This window comes from Puma concolor, chromosome E1, assembly GCF_028749965.1.
Source record: "Puma concolor isolate L17-30 chromosome E1, mPumCon1.1.hap2, whole genome shotgun sequence".
Classification (NCBI taxonomy): Eukaryota; Metazoa; Chordata; class Mammalia; order Carnivora; family Felidae; genus Puma; species Puma concolor.
The window spans coordinates 15,311,209-15,325,818 of record NC_141680.1 but is presented as its reverse complement, the minus strand read 5'-3'; the positions used below and the strand labels follow the sequence as shown (position 1 = coordinate 15,325,818).

At 39.3% G+C, this 14,610-nt stretch overlaps 1 protein-coding gene and 1 non-coding gene across 4 annotated transcripts in view; one reads left to right on the top strand and one right to left on the bottom strand.

The window, feature by feature from the left end:
- The window catches only part of SMG6 (SMG6 nonsense mediated mRNA decay factor), a 230,829-nt gene that overhangs the window by 88,514 nt on the left and 127,705 nt on the right, over positions 1-14,610 (bottom strand). The gene's annotated exons all lie outside the window — the stretch shown is intronic.
- Positions 9,320-9,425, top strand: LOC112855780 (U6 spliceosomal RNA). Its single transcript, XR_003223050.1, has one exon. It is a non-coding gene; the product is annotated as a U6 spliceosomal RNA (small nuclear RNA).

The following is a 14,610-nucleotide window of genomic DNA, read 5'->3' as shown; positions in this document are numbered from 1 at the left end:
TATTTACCCAAGTGCAATGAAAACTTAAGTTCCCATAAAAACCTATACATGAATGTTTGTAGTAGTTCATTCATAATCGCCTAAACTGCAAACAACCCAAATGTTCATCAACTGGTGAATGGATAAGCAAATTGTGGTCTATTCATATAATGGAATACTACTCTGAAACAAAAAAGGAACGGATTACTGATCTAGGCAACAGCATGGATGAATCTCATATGCATTATGCTAAGTGAATGAAGCCTCGAAAGCTAACTACTCTCCGGTTTAATGTATATGACATTCTGGAAAAGGCAAAGTCATCCCTATGACAGAAAAAAAGATCAGAGGTGACTAGGGGTGAAGGGGTTGGTTGCATGAGGGGGTTTTTGTGGATGACAGAAATGCTCTGTATCTTAATTGTGGTGACAGTTACATGACTGTATGTCAGAAACTGTGTAACAAAGAATCGATTAAAAAAAAATGTTTTTAGGGGCGCCTGGGTGGCGCAGTCGGTTAAAGCGTCCGACTTCAGCCAGGTCACGATCTCGCGGTCCGTGAGTTCGAGCCCCACGTCGGGCTCTGGGCTGATGGCTCAGAGCCTGGAGCCTGTTTCCGATTCTGTGTCTCCCTCTCTCTCTGCCCCTCGCCCGTTCATGCTCTGTCTCTCTCTGTCCCAAAAATAAAAATAAAACGTTGAAAAAAAAAATTAAAAAAAAAAATGTTTTTAATGTTTATTTGTTTTTGAAGGCGGGGAGGGTTGGGGCAGAAAGAGAGGGAGACACAGAATCCAAAACAAGCTCCAGGCTCTGAGCTGTCAGCACAGAGCCCGACGCAGGGCTCGAGCTCACGAACTGTGAGATCATGACCTGACCTGAGCCGAAGTCAGATTCTTTTTTTTTTTTTTTTTTTTTAATTTTTTTTTTTTTTCAACATTTATTTATTTTTGGGACAGAGAGAGACAGAGCATGAACGGGGGAGGGGCAGAGAGAGAGGGAGACACAGAATCGGAAACAGGCTCCAGGCTCTGAGCCATCAGCCCAGAGCCTGACGCGGGGCTCGAACTCACGGACCGCGAGATCGTGACCTGGCTGAAGTCGGACGCTCAACCGACTGCGCCACCCAGGCGCCCCCGAAGTCAGATTCTTAACTAATCGAGCCACCCAGGCGCCCCACAAAGAGTGGATTTTAATGTGTGTAAACAAACATATTTGGGTCTCTGGGGATGGGAATGAACTAGGGACACATCGCCGCACTCTGTGATCAGGGACAACTGGGAACGCATGCAGTTAAAGTGTGACAGGGCTGGACACAGAGCCCATTTTCACCCTGAAATTAGAGGCGACATTAACACAGACCCAGATTTCTGTTGGCATAAAAAGAACTTTATATACTCTTTGTCCCCAACACTTTTCATTGTTGCTGGGACAATGCAATCTTCTTTAACGCAGATAAAAAGATACCAAGTCCCGGCCTGGTTTTCCTCCTCCCCTTTCATTTCCTGTTTCATTTGGGCAGAGATCTCTGTTTCTACAGAGGGCAAAGTAGACTCAAGTTTAAAGGTTGTGGGAGAAAGCAGAGATCTAGGCTAACTGGAGGCCTCTTGGTCTGAACAGGTTAAGGTGCACAGAACCTAACAAAAAACTAAATCCTGAAACATTTTTTAAAAATAATAAACACCTGTCAAGCTCTAATTAAAAGTATTCTCCACGAAATCTCTGTTGTGTTGCCACTGAGTGAGGTCAAAATACAAAGTATACCTGTAATAATAAAGTTTCCTTTCATATCATTATCTAATAGTGAAATGATGGGGATGGGCACCTCCAAAGGGGCAATATTTTCAAAGGAAAATTATACCTCTTATAATGTGGTCACAGGTCCACAGGGAGCGACAAGGTTGAGTGGCTAAAGATGTGTGTTCCATCAGTACCTGGAGAGCCGTGAAAGCAGTCAGCTTGGAAAAGAGAGCACATTCCTGCTCTTGTCTTAGTAGCTTATCTTCACACCTCTGCTTCACAGCTTAATCCTTAGTACTACTTCTTGGGTGCTTCAAGTGAGAGGAAGGAAAGGGTACTTGGAAACTATAACTGAACTAGAAACTCTTAGCTCCCGCCTCCGAAGAGCCCAAGCATGTAAGGATAGGCACACATACAAATGCAGAGAAGGAGCTTTTTCATTTAAATGGAGGAAGCTGCCATGTCCACCTCTATAAGCAAAAATATTAATCATCCACCGTCTGGTTTTAATCCACACGCTCCTGATCCTGCATCTGAATGTATTGTTATCAGGGGAAGAAGCATTTCTGCTCAATCTTATTCACCAGCCAAAAACCTGAAAATGTGAAAACCACATTGGTAAAGTGCCTTCTTGGGGACCCAGAAAACTCTGAGCTGCTGCTTTTTTTATTGTTTTCTTTCTTTTTTTCTTTCTTTTAAAATGATGAACAAATGTGAATTTCAGAGGGTCTGGAGGGGGAAAAAAGAAACAGCTCAAGTTACAGGGCCCTCGTATCTTGGAGTGACACTATCCTCAGGGAAATTAGTACTTTCTCTTCTCTATTTCCCAAAGGAGATCCAGCCACACAACCTGATTGATATCAGCCCTTCAGAGACAAGCTTGGGCATCCAGGTGCATCCCTTACGGAGCATTTACAAATGAAATGGCAAGCCCAAACGTAAGCCTTTGCCTCTGGTCTCCGTTCTTCTGGTTTGTGCTTTGCTAGAACTAAAATCAGGGACTAAAAACGCCATCTGAGTGAGTCCAAGCACATTTGTCCCACCGTCTGTGCTGGAGACCCTTCCCTCTCCTGAGGGTCACCCTAGAAAGGGTCTCCAAGCCAGTATGTGGGCTTGAGTGTCTTCAAAGCCATTAGTCACCACCCTTGCAGCCTTGCTCCAAACTGCGAAAGGGGCCACCCGTGACACAAAAACTCTGGCAAGATTAGAGGATAGCAAGAGCAGAAGAAACCACAATACGCCTGAGACTCCCAGGAGAACAATGACTAGTGCTGGTGGGGAACAGACTGACAGACAGAGCAGACAGACTCTAACCAGGCCTTGCTCTGTTTTCGATGCAACACAAATGTTTTCCATTAGAAGTTCCCTGCCCCACAAACACTCATACATGCGGCTATGAAATCCACATACTTAACTTCTGCTTTTCTGGCACTCAGACCCAACTACCTCTCCTGTTCCCCTGGAACAGAGCAAAATTGAGAGAAAAGAGTAGTACCCCCAGCACAAAGGTAAGGGGAACAGAATCAGAATCAGAAGCATGCTTACTAAGTAAGTACTATCTAACACGAGTATCATTGAGCAAGCTAGAGGGAAGAGGGAGAAAACAAGGACGTTTCCTTGGCCAAGAGAGAAATAAGTACTGTAAGGCTCCAGCTCTTACTGGTTGGCTCCTATGCTTTCAGCTTAAAGTTTGGCTTTACCTTCTAGTAAGTCTGCAGCTGAGCTCCATCAGGAGGTGTCGGTCGCCATTAAAGCAAAACAGGCAAAAACCTCAGAAAACTCATTACAAAATGTGCAAAATTCCAGTACTGAAAAACGAATGCTGGCTGATCAGGAACCCATATTTCAAACACTCAGAACCAGCTGAGTATTGCAACTGTGAGAAGAAGCTGAACCAGAAATCTTTAAACCATCAGCAACTGTCTGTAGAACCTGGCCCAGGTTCATTTCTAATCAGTCACAGAGGTAGGGACATGTGGATGTACGGCTAATTCATCTCTTCCTTAGAAAAAAGAAGAAAACTACAAATAAGAATTCAAAGCAACAATTAAAGAAAAAAAGAATGAACACTGAAAAGAAGGGAAAAAGTGAATTTTTAAAATGGCATGTAAGAAACAAAAGGAAATCCCCTATTCAGGCAGCTCTGGAGTTCCCTAATTGCACAAGAGCAAAGGACACCCCCCAATGTGGACGCCTTATTAAGCAATTGCTCAGCCTTCACTCATTGTGCAATTCCAACCCTCCAAAGCTTTTTGCTGCACATATGCAAACCACGTTTTCCACTGCATTCTAGAATTAAGAACAGTTTCTGATTTTTCTCTTCTTCACTTTAGGGGGTCTATGTGCACAAGGAAAAAAAAATATCTATTGCTAGATAAGCATTCACTACAAATGAGGTTTTACATTATTTCATCTGGTTGTTTCTGAGTTTACTGGGAGTTAGGAAACATTTGGATTTACTCTTGGACAGCTAAAGATTCATTTTTTCCTGTCACTGACAATAATGATATCACAAAAAATTGTCCATGAAAACATTAGACCTTCAAAATCCTTTGTTCCAAATGGTTGCCATTCTGGAATATTTGGAGTACTTAAAAGTAGCAGTCCCTACTTTACAGCCAAAATTCCAACAGCAGCCTGGGTATATCAAAGTGTATTTTATTAACTACAAACCTTTCTTTTGAGAGAAATCTTGTTAAGCGATCAGCAAGAACAATAACAGGTGTATACAAAGATGAGGAAAGCATGACAAGAAAACCCAGAGGTCATGCAGGAAAAGATAGATTTGACTTCATAAAAATTTTAAGCTGTACACTGTAAAAAATATAAAGAAGATTATAAAACAAGCTACAAACCGGGAGATAATATTTGCAACATATAAAATAAAATATAACTATCTACAGTGTATAAGAACTCTGCATATCAATCACAAATAACAATATAAAAACGAGCAGGGCCATAAATATGCAAGTCAGAATGGAAAAATATAAACAGACAGTAAATATACAGAAAGATCCTTTATTCCACTAGTAAACAAATGCAAGCTAAAGTGAGATGCACTTTTTAACCCAGAAAATTAGCAGAAATTAAAATATTGCTGTAATTTTTACAAATACACAGTATTTGTAAAAGTATGAAAAAACAGACACTTGTATACTGCTAATGGGAGTGTAAATTGGTATGATCATTTTGGGGGCACTTTGGCAGTATTTGTAAAAACAGTAAAATTTATATATCTTTTGACAAAGCAATTTCACTTGTAGGAATCTATTCTAAAACAACAGTCTTATAAACATACAAGGATTTAAGTATGAAGAAGTTCATTTTAGCACTGTATGTGATGACAAAAAAGGGACATAACTCAGTTATCACCTAAAAGACAGATGGTGGGAATGTATACTGGTGCAGCCAATATGGAAACCACTATGGAGGTTCCTCAAACAATTAAAAATAGAACTACCCTACGATCCAGCAATTTCACTTCTGGGTGTTTATCTGAAGAAAATGAAAACACCAATCTGAAGAAATATAAGCACTCCTATGTGCACTGCAGCATTATTTCCAACAGCTAAGATATGGAAACAACCTAAGTGTCCATTGATACGGAAATGGATAAAGAAGATGTGATGTATGTATACAATGGATTACCATCCAGCCATAAGTAATGAAATCCTGCTATAGTGAAATGAGTCAGAGAAAGACAAATAGTGGATGATTTCACTTATATGGGTAATGTAAAAAACAAAACAAATGAACAATCAAAACAGAAACCAACTCAAAGATACAGAAAACAAATTGCTGGTTACCAGAGAGGCGAGGGGTTGAGGAGGGAGGCGGACGAAACAGGTAAATGGGATTAAGAGGTACAAACTTCCAGTTATAAAATAAGTAAGTCACAGGGATGAAAAGTACAGCGTAGGGCATATAGTCAATAATATTGTAATAACTGTGTGGTGACAAATGAACTAGACTTATCATGGGATTTCACAATGTATAAAAATATCAAATCACTTTGATGTACACCTGAAACTAACAGAACACTGTATGTCAATTATACTTCAATAAAATAAGATGTATAAATTGTATCTACACAATGGAACATGATGCAACTTGAAAAAGAATGTAGATTTATACACCGTGATTCAGAAGCAGTTACAAGGTATGAATATTAAGCAAAAAAAGAGTAATGTATCACAACATGCATTTGTATGAGAAAAGTTAATATTCTGTGTATGTATGTTCGCAAGAATGGTTACCACACCGTTATTAGCAATCGTTTCTGGAAGGGAAAGAGGGGCTGGTATTCTCATTTTCTACAGTTCTATATGATTTTAATATTATTTCAGAGAGCATGGATTACTTCTGTAATTAACAAGTAAGGACAGTCTGCCTTCTGTTTCTCAGCATGAGATGAAGTAGGTGGTACTGGACTAGTCCTCCCACCATAAACAACTATACAATATCTGAGGCAGCTGTTTGTAGGCAGTGAACAACAGGCAGTGCAAAACGGTGATCCCTAAAACACCAAACCCATGGAGAAAGAGTTCAGATCTGTGGTTATCAGAGGTAGGGGTAGGGAGAGGGTGACTAGAGGGAGGTGGCCAAAAGGTACCAACTTCCAGTTATAAGACAAGTAGTAGGGATATAACGTACAGCACAATGACTACAGCTAACACTGCCGTATGATACATCACAAGGAGAAATTTTTCTTCTTTGCTTTTCATTGTGTCTGTAGGAGAGCATGGATATTAACTAAACTCACTGTGGTAATCATTTTAAAATATACGCAAATCAAACCATCGTGCTGCATACCTTAAACATGTACAATGATGTACGTCAATTAGTTCTCAATAAACGGGGAGAAAAAATACTAGAAATATTTTTTTATGATTAAAGTCTGTTCCCCTTTCATGAGGGGGGAAAAAAAGGCTGTGACCTCTGAGAGAAGAAAAACTCACAAAATGATCTCTTGATCACTTAGTCCTCTGCTTGGGAATAATTTTCCAACCATGATACAGAAAGCTGAATCCCAAGGAAATTATGGTGGTCCTGTTGAGTTGAGGAGGCAGAGGCAGAATTTGAGGTAGCTGAAGGGGCCGGAATCAGCAAGTAGGGAAATGGACAGGAAGAAGTTATACAAAGAAAGAGCATGAAACACATGTGAGAATCTTCAGTGAATAATGGGGTGAAGGCTGGACTGTACCTATGCAGCCAAGACCACCAGGGGCTGACCAGAAGGCAGCTGCTACAGGGTTGAGAGTGGTACAGAAAGATGTTAGAGATCCAACAGTGTAGAAATAGCACTGCCTTAGGACGGAGGAGTTGGGAGTTCCAAAACTGCCAGAGTAGAGAGGTTTTAACACCTTGTTAACATGCCCTGGCAACCAGCTGAATCTCCAGAGAGGCCACACCCTAGAGTGGGAGTTAATCTAAATTTGCATTAATTAGATCCTAAAACCCAGACTAAAACAAAATCTGCAGGGAAGACAGGGCTTGGAGGTTGACTATCACCACATTGCTGGGGCTTGGGGACATCCTAGGTTCCTAAGTAGCTGCCCTAATAATATGTAAAAAAACCAAGCATACAGAAGTTCAAGATGATCAAGCAGTGATGTAATTGCCTTTTTAAGGAAAAACAAACGAACAAAAAAAAAAACCCTCCCGCCCAAAAAACCAATACTCTCCAGAAGAAGGTAACAAGATCCAGAATCTAACAAATTAGCCAGTGCCAATGACTATAAACAAAACCCACTAGACACAAAGAAACAGGTAAATGCAATCTACATTCAACAGAAATTGAATGTGAGATGGCCTACATGTTGGAATTGATAGGCAAAGACTAAAACAGCTAATTATAAACAAGTCCAAAGTATTAATAAGATGTTCAAAGAATTAAAGGGAAATATGGCCTTAATGAGTAAACCAATAGAAAATGTCAGCCAAGAAAAGTAATTATCAAAAAGAACCAAGTAGAAATTCTTAAACTGAAAAGTAGTGAAATAAAGAGTTCACTCGATAAGTTTTACATTATATTGAAAATGGAAAAGGAACAGTCCATTAACTTAAAAAGACAGATCAATAGAAACTAAGTAATTGGAAGACTAGAGAGAAAAAACACTAAAGATAAATAGAGCCTCCAGGTCATGATCTCCCGGTTCATGGGTTTCAGCGTCACAGAGGGCTCTGTGGTGACAACTCAGAGCCTGGAGCCTGCTTCGGATTCTGTGTCTCCCTCTCTCTCTGCCCCTCCATCTCTCACGCTCTGTCTCTCTCTCTCTCAAAAATAAACATCAAAAATTTAAGGGGCCCCTGGGTGGCTCAGTCGGTTAAGTGTCCAACATCAGCTCAGGTCATGATCTCGTGGTCCATGGGTTCAAGTCCCGCGTTGGTCTCTGTGCTGACAGCTCAGAGCCTGGAGCCCGCTTCGGATTCTGTCTCCCTCTCTCTCTGCCCTCTCCCACTAGCGCGCTCTCTCTCTCAAAGATAAACATTTTTTGAAATTAAAAAAAAGATAGAGCCTCACAAATGTGTGAGACTATCTAAAAATTTCTAACATATACATAATAGGAATTCCAGAAAGAGAAGACAGGGTAAGTAGGGCAGAAAAAAGAATAATGACTGGAAGATACCCTGAATTTGATGAAAAACACCAACTTACAGATCCAAAAAGGTCACTGAACATTAAGGAGGATTCATGTAAAAAGAACTACACCTGTGCACATCTCAACCAAACTTCTGAAAACCAAAGATAAAAAGAAAATATTCAAAGCAGCCTCCCCCCACAAGATACATTATACAAAGAGACATATGAATGCTGATTTCTCACGAGAAAACAGTGGGTGCCAGGTAATAAGAGAACCACATTTCAAAGATGCTGAAAGAAAAAAACTTCAATCCAGAATTCTATATCCAGTTTTTTAAAAAATCCTTCAGAACCAAAGATAAAAAAGAGAGAGAGAGAGAGAGAGAGGCATTTTTAGCTAAACAAAAGCTACAGGAATTTGTCACCAGCCACCTGCTTGTGTCCTATAGGCTCAAGAGAAATAATTATCAGCTGGAAACTCGGATCTACTGAAAAGAATGAAGAGCACCAGTAAATAAGTAGATAAATAGAAAAGTCTGTATTTTCTTTTTGTTTGTAATTTACTTAAAAGAAAACTATTTAAGTAAAAATAATAATAGGGTATGGTAGGATTCATACCATATGAAAAGTCAAACAGAAGACAATCACACTAACCAAGAGGGAATGGGTAAATGGAATTATACTGTTTAAAGATTGCTACATTTGTTTTTGTTTTTTTAATTTTTTAATGTTTATTTATTTTAGAGAGAGAGAGAGAGAGAGAGAGAGAGTGCACAAGCAGGGGAGGGACAGAGAGAGAAGGAGACACAGAATCCAAAGCAGGCTCCAGGTTCTGAGCTGTCAGCACAGAGCCCAATGCAGGGTGCGAACCCACGAACTGTGAGATCGTGCCCTGGGCTGAAGTCAGATGCTCAACCAACTGAGCCACCCAGCCGCCCCAAGATTGCTACATTTGTAAAGTGCAAAGCAGGAAACAAGAAGAACAGGTGTGTAGGTGTGAAGTGTAAAAAGGTACAATACTGTGCTTGTTTCCACAGCACATGTACTAATACTGGAACGAAACAGAGAAGACCGGCATGGCCCCTGCGCAAGGATTACACACAATTCGTGAAGCGTTCCATATTTTTATATTTCCATACCCACTTCTCCCCATGTGTCTCCTCCCCAAACATCTCCATGAATCTCCCCTGCACCCCCTGCCTTATTGCTACCCATCATGCAACCTTACAGTTGCCATTTTACTGCCTTTTTAAAAATATTCAACAGAAACCAGGTGCCTTCAGAGGCTCTCTGATAAAGCAGAGCCTGGAGCCTGCTTCAGATTCTGTGTCTCCCTCTCTCTCTGCCCTTCCCCCCGCTCGTGCACTGTCTCTCTCGCTTTCTCTCTTTCAAAAATAAATAAACATTAAAATTAAAACAAAAACAAAACAAAAAAACAGAAAAGGTGATAATCCTTAAAGGAAAATCTTAAAAAACTGAATTTTATCAAAATTAAAAACATTTGCTTTCCAAGATTCTGTCTTAAAAAAAAAAAAAAGGCTAGCCATACACAGTGAAAAAAATATTCACAGGACACCTATCTGACAAGGACTTGTGCACAGAATACACAAGGAACTTTTACCACTCTCTAAGAAAACATCAATATCCCAAACTTTAAAAATGGGCTATAGATTTGGCCATTTCTCAAATGAGGATGAAGTACTAACAAACCACATGAAAAGATGCTCATCATTAATTACACAAATGCCAACAAAACTAGCATAAGACCCTGTCACACTTTACTAGAATGGCTAAAACTCTAAAGACCAGAAATACCAAATGTTGGCAAGGATCTGAAACAACTGGAATTCTCAGGCATGGCTAGTGAGAGTATAACGTGGTACAATCACGTTGGAAAACAGTTTGGTAGTTTCCTTGAAGTTTACAATATACTTAATCATTTGAGCAATTCTACTTCTAGCTATTTGCCCCCAGAGAAATGAAAACATTATGTCCACAAAAAGACTTGTACATTTGTTCACAGCATCTTTATTCATAACAGCCAAAAAATAAAAACCCAAATGTGTCTGAGCCCAAAGTGAATGAATAAACAGAATGTGATATATCCATATAATGGAATACTACTCCTCAATAAAGGGAATGAATTGCTAGAAGAACACAACATGGATGAATCTCATAGATATGCTGAGTGAAAGAACAAAGACATAAAAGCATATACTTTATGATTCCACTTATATGAAATTCTAAAATAGGCAAAACTAATCTTTAATAAGAATAATTAGATCAGTGGTTGCCTAGGATGGGGAGTTGGACTGAGGAGATTAACTGTAAAGGGGCACTTAAGGAACATTTTGGGGGATGGAGACATTCTGTATTTTGATTGGGGTGGTCATTACACAGGGATATATATACTATCAATACATTCGAATGTATGATTTTATTGTATGTAAATTATACATAAACAAGTTGACTAATAAAAGTAAAAGTATTACCAATAAAGATTACTTTTTTCAGATATCTAAAATTATGAAGTAAAAACAATATTCTTTTACATATATGAGAAGTACATTAAAGAAAATAAAGGGTGGGGCAGGAAGTATAGAGGCAGAAGTTTATGTCAATAGCAAAGTCCTCTCTCTAGGTATCATACTTTTTCTTCTTACCCGTTTCAAAGTTATTTTTTATTATGGCCCATATTCATTAAGTCTTGAGCCAAAGATGGTTTATATGTATGCATATAGATAGGTAGGCAAACTTCCATTGCTGACCTTCAGGTTTTTATGCATCAGTTACCCCCATCAGCCAAATCCATGAATCCCTGTTCATCTACAAACAATCCTGGCGGCAAAGTTTGTAGCCCAGGACGTTGTTCCAATTTTTTGGTCCTTACAAGTTGCACTATCACTACTCTTAGATTTTTTTTTGTCCTCGGACACCCTTCCAAAATGATGTAGATCATCCTTTGCATATATTCAGTCCCTCTTAGAGAACACTCAAGGGTTTGCCAAAAATAAATCAAGTTCTCTCTCCAAAGACTCATATTCTAGACACTAAGGTACTTTTGGACTCCAGGGCATTCCAAGATTTGAAGAACATCCAACACAGAGAGAAAGAAGTAGATAAATTCATTCTGAACATCCATTCTCCTGTGAACTTTTCCTTCTTTGTTCATTTTGAAGAACTATTATGGGAGATCAGGTAATATCCCTAAACCAGGTAAAAAATTCCCAAGCTCATGGTGAGGAGTCAAGTTCCAAGTGAAAATAAAAGAACTGTCAAAGTTATGAAGAGAACTGAAGGTACTAACAACTGTTTGTTCAACCAGTGTATTACTGCATTTTTATTCAATTAAGAGTGTGTGTGACTTGCTTGGATTTGATTCCTTCATTCTTACCTGTGTCATCCTGGGCAAGTTCTTTCATAAAGTTCAAATTCCCATGGGGCTTTTGTGACATTTAAATGAGATAATGTAAAGCATTAAAACAGTATCTAGCACATGAGAGACACTCCTTAAAAGTCAGATGGTTCCCTCAGGGTCCTCTTGGGAAAAGAAATCCAGACATGTGACTCTTCATATATACTCAGGAAAAACATATTTATAGCATTCTGAATATAACTTCTTTCTGAAGAGCTCAGAAAGCTGTCTGGCAATATGGAGGCAAAGTATATGCACTCTTAGGTAATATGCCCTACATTCCAAAGTTAAAGATAGAATGAGGAAGACTATTTTTTTTTTAATTTTTTTTAATGTTTATTTATTCTTGAGACAGAGACAGAGTGTGAACAGGGGAGGGGCAGAGAGAGAGTGAGACACAGAATCTGAAACAGGCTCCAGGCTCTGAGCTGTCAAGCACAGAGCCCGACGCGGGGCTCAAACCCACCAACTGTGAGATCATGACCTGAACGAAGCCAGACGCTCAACTGACTGAGCCACCCAGGTGCCCCGAGGAAGACTATTTATAACAGAAATCTTTATTATTTTTACCTGGGCCCAAATCTTTGCCTGATAACTACAACCTTGGAAGCTACCAAGTTCCTAAAAACCAGTGGTTCTCAAAGTGTGGAACCCAAACCATCGGCATCACCTGGGAACTTGTTAGAAATGCAATTTTTCTACCTTTTTTCCTCTCAAACAATCAAAAAAACACTGGGGATTGGGTCCAGCAACTGCGTATTTTAACAAGCCCTTCAGGTGATTGTGATGAATGCTAAAGTTTAAGAATTACAGAAAAGAACACCTACTCATGACCTATCCACAGCATGAACGTAAGGTAGCCGAGTTCAACAGAGCCCGTTTGGGGAATGAGATTTGTAATTTGTAAATTAGGGAGTAACTAATAAATCTGAAAGTACTGGAGTAAATGGAAGTAGTAATCAGTAATTCTACAAATTTAAAAGCAATTAGTAAAGAGGTGAGAGAGAGCACAAAAAAGGTGAGGGAGGGCAAAAATGAGGTAGGCAGAGATATACATGATACAAACAGTTAGTGCCAAGGGGCCACTGGTGGAATGAATCATCAAATAAAGTAAGCCATCGAGGTATTTACTGCACTTACAGTGAGAAGGGGAAAAAGTTTTACAACATTTGCTAGATAGAAACCAGAGGACTTCTCAAAACACCATACAATTTTACCTAGTTTATACCCATCTCAAGGGCTCCTTCAATTAAATAGGCAAAACAGAAAAGGAAGTAGATACAGTTCACAGTTTATTCTAAATATCTGGCTGGACATGATTTTTCTTTAGATGTCTATGGACTGATAGGGAAGTATGAGGAGAAACTGACTCAAAGGGTGAAAACAAACAAAAGATCTAATCTAGCATGGTGTGACAAAGGGACATCCATGTTCTTATTACCTAAAAAATAGAATGCTGTGCCTCTCCAAGTATCCAAAAGTTCTCATCTCATTCAATATACAGAGAAAACACCTCCTGTACAAGGGTAACCAAAGAAAAGTTCAAAAGTTATTCGTATACAGCTACTGCAAAACATTAAGAAAAAAATGGGTGATGGGGTGCCTGGGTGGCTCAGTCGGTTGAGCGTCTGACATCGGCTCAGGTCATGATCTCGCGGTTTGTGGGTTTGAGCCCTACTGTGCTGACAGCTCAGAGCCTAGAGCCTGGAGCCTGATTCAGATTCTGCGTCTTCTCCTTTCTCTGCCCCTCCCATGCTCATGCGCTCTCTCTCTCTCTCTCTCTCTCTCTCTAATAAATAAACATTAAAAAAAAAAAAGAAAAAAGAAAAAATGGGTGAGTATTCTAATAGTAAAATGGGCAAAGAACATAAGGCAGTTTATAAGAAATATAATACCAATTATATAACCAATAAGCATAATACTTTTATTTTTTTTCAACTTTTTTTTTTTTTTTTTAAATTTTTATTTTTGGGACAGAGAGAGACAGAGCATGAACGGGGGAGGGGCAGAGAGAGAGGGAGACACAGAATCGGAAACAGGCTCCAGGCTCTGAGCCATCAGCCCAGAGCCCGACGCGGGGCTCAAACTCACGGACCGCGAGATCGTGACCTGGCTGAAGTCGGACGCTTAACCGACTGCGCCACCCAGGCGCCCCAAGCATAATTACCCTATTGGTAATCAAAGAAGGAAAATCAAAACAATGAAATATCGTTTTTTGCCCATCTCTGGCAAAGTCGGGAAAAATTAAATCATTCAACCTTGATGAGGAAGCTAGAAAATAAATACTCTTATATTCTGCAGTTTACATGGCATACAATCTTTTTTTGGAGGGCAATGTAGCATTATCTATCAAAAGTCTTAAAATCTGCATACCCTCCTTGACCTAGTAATTGTACTTCAAAAATGAACAAAAGGTGTATATAAAGACTTCTGCCTGAGAAGGCATCATTTATAAAACTGAAAAGTCAGTAACTTCCCAAAATGCCTAATGGTTGAGGACTCAGCAAATATTATGGTATGTCCATGCCAGTTAATATAACACAGCCATTAAAATTCATGTTATAGGTGAACATGGAAACATATGCAGAATATATTTATTGCTAAGTGAACAAAGTGGATTACAAAACAGTATATATATGGTTTGATCCTATTTCTGCTAAAAAGCAAAAAGAGTTCACATGTCTGTCTGTCTGTCCATCCATCCAACCAGAAGGATCACAGAGTCTTTTCTTTCCCTTATTGATAATCTTGATTTTTCTAGTATTTCTAAGATGAACACCTATTTTATAATACAAAGAGAGGTTATTTTTTTTTTTTAATTTTTTTTTTTTCAACGTTTATTTTTGGGACAGAGAGAGAGACAGAGCATGAATGGGGGAGGGGCAGAGAGAGAGGGA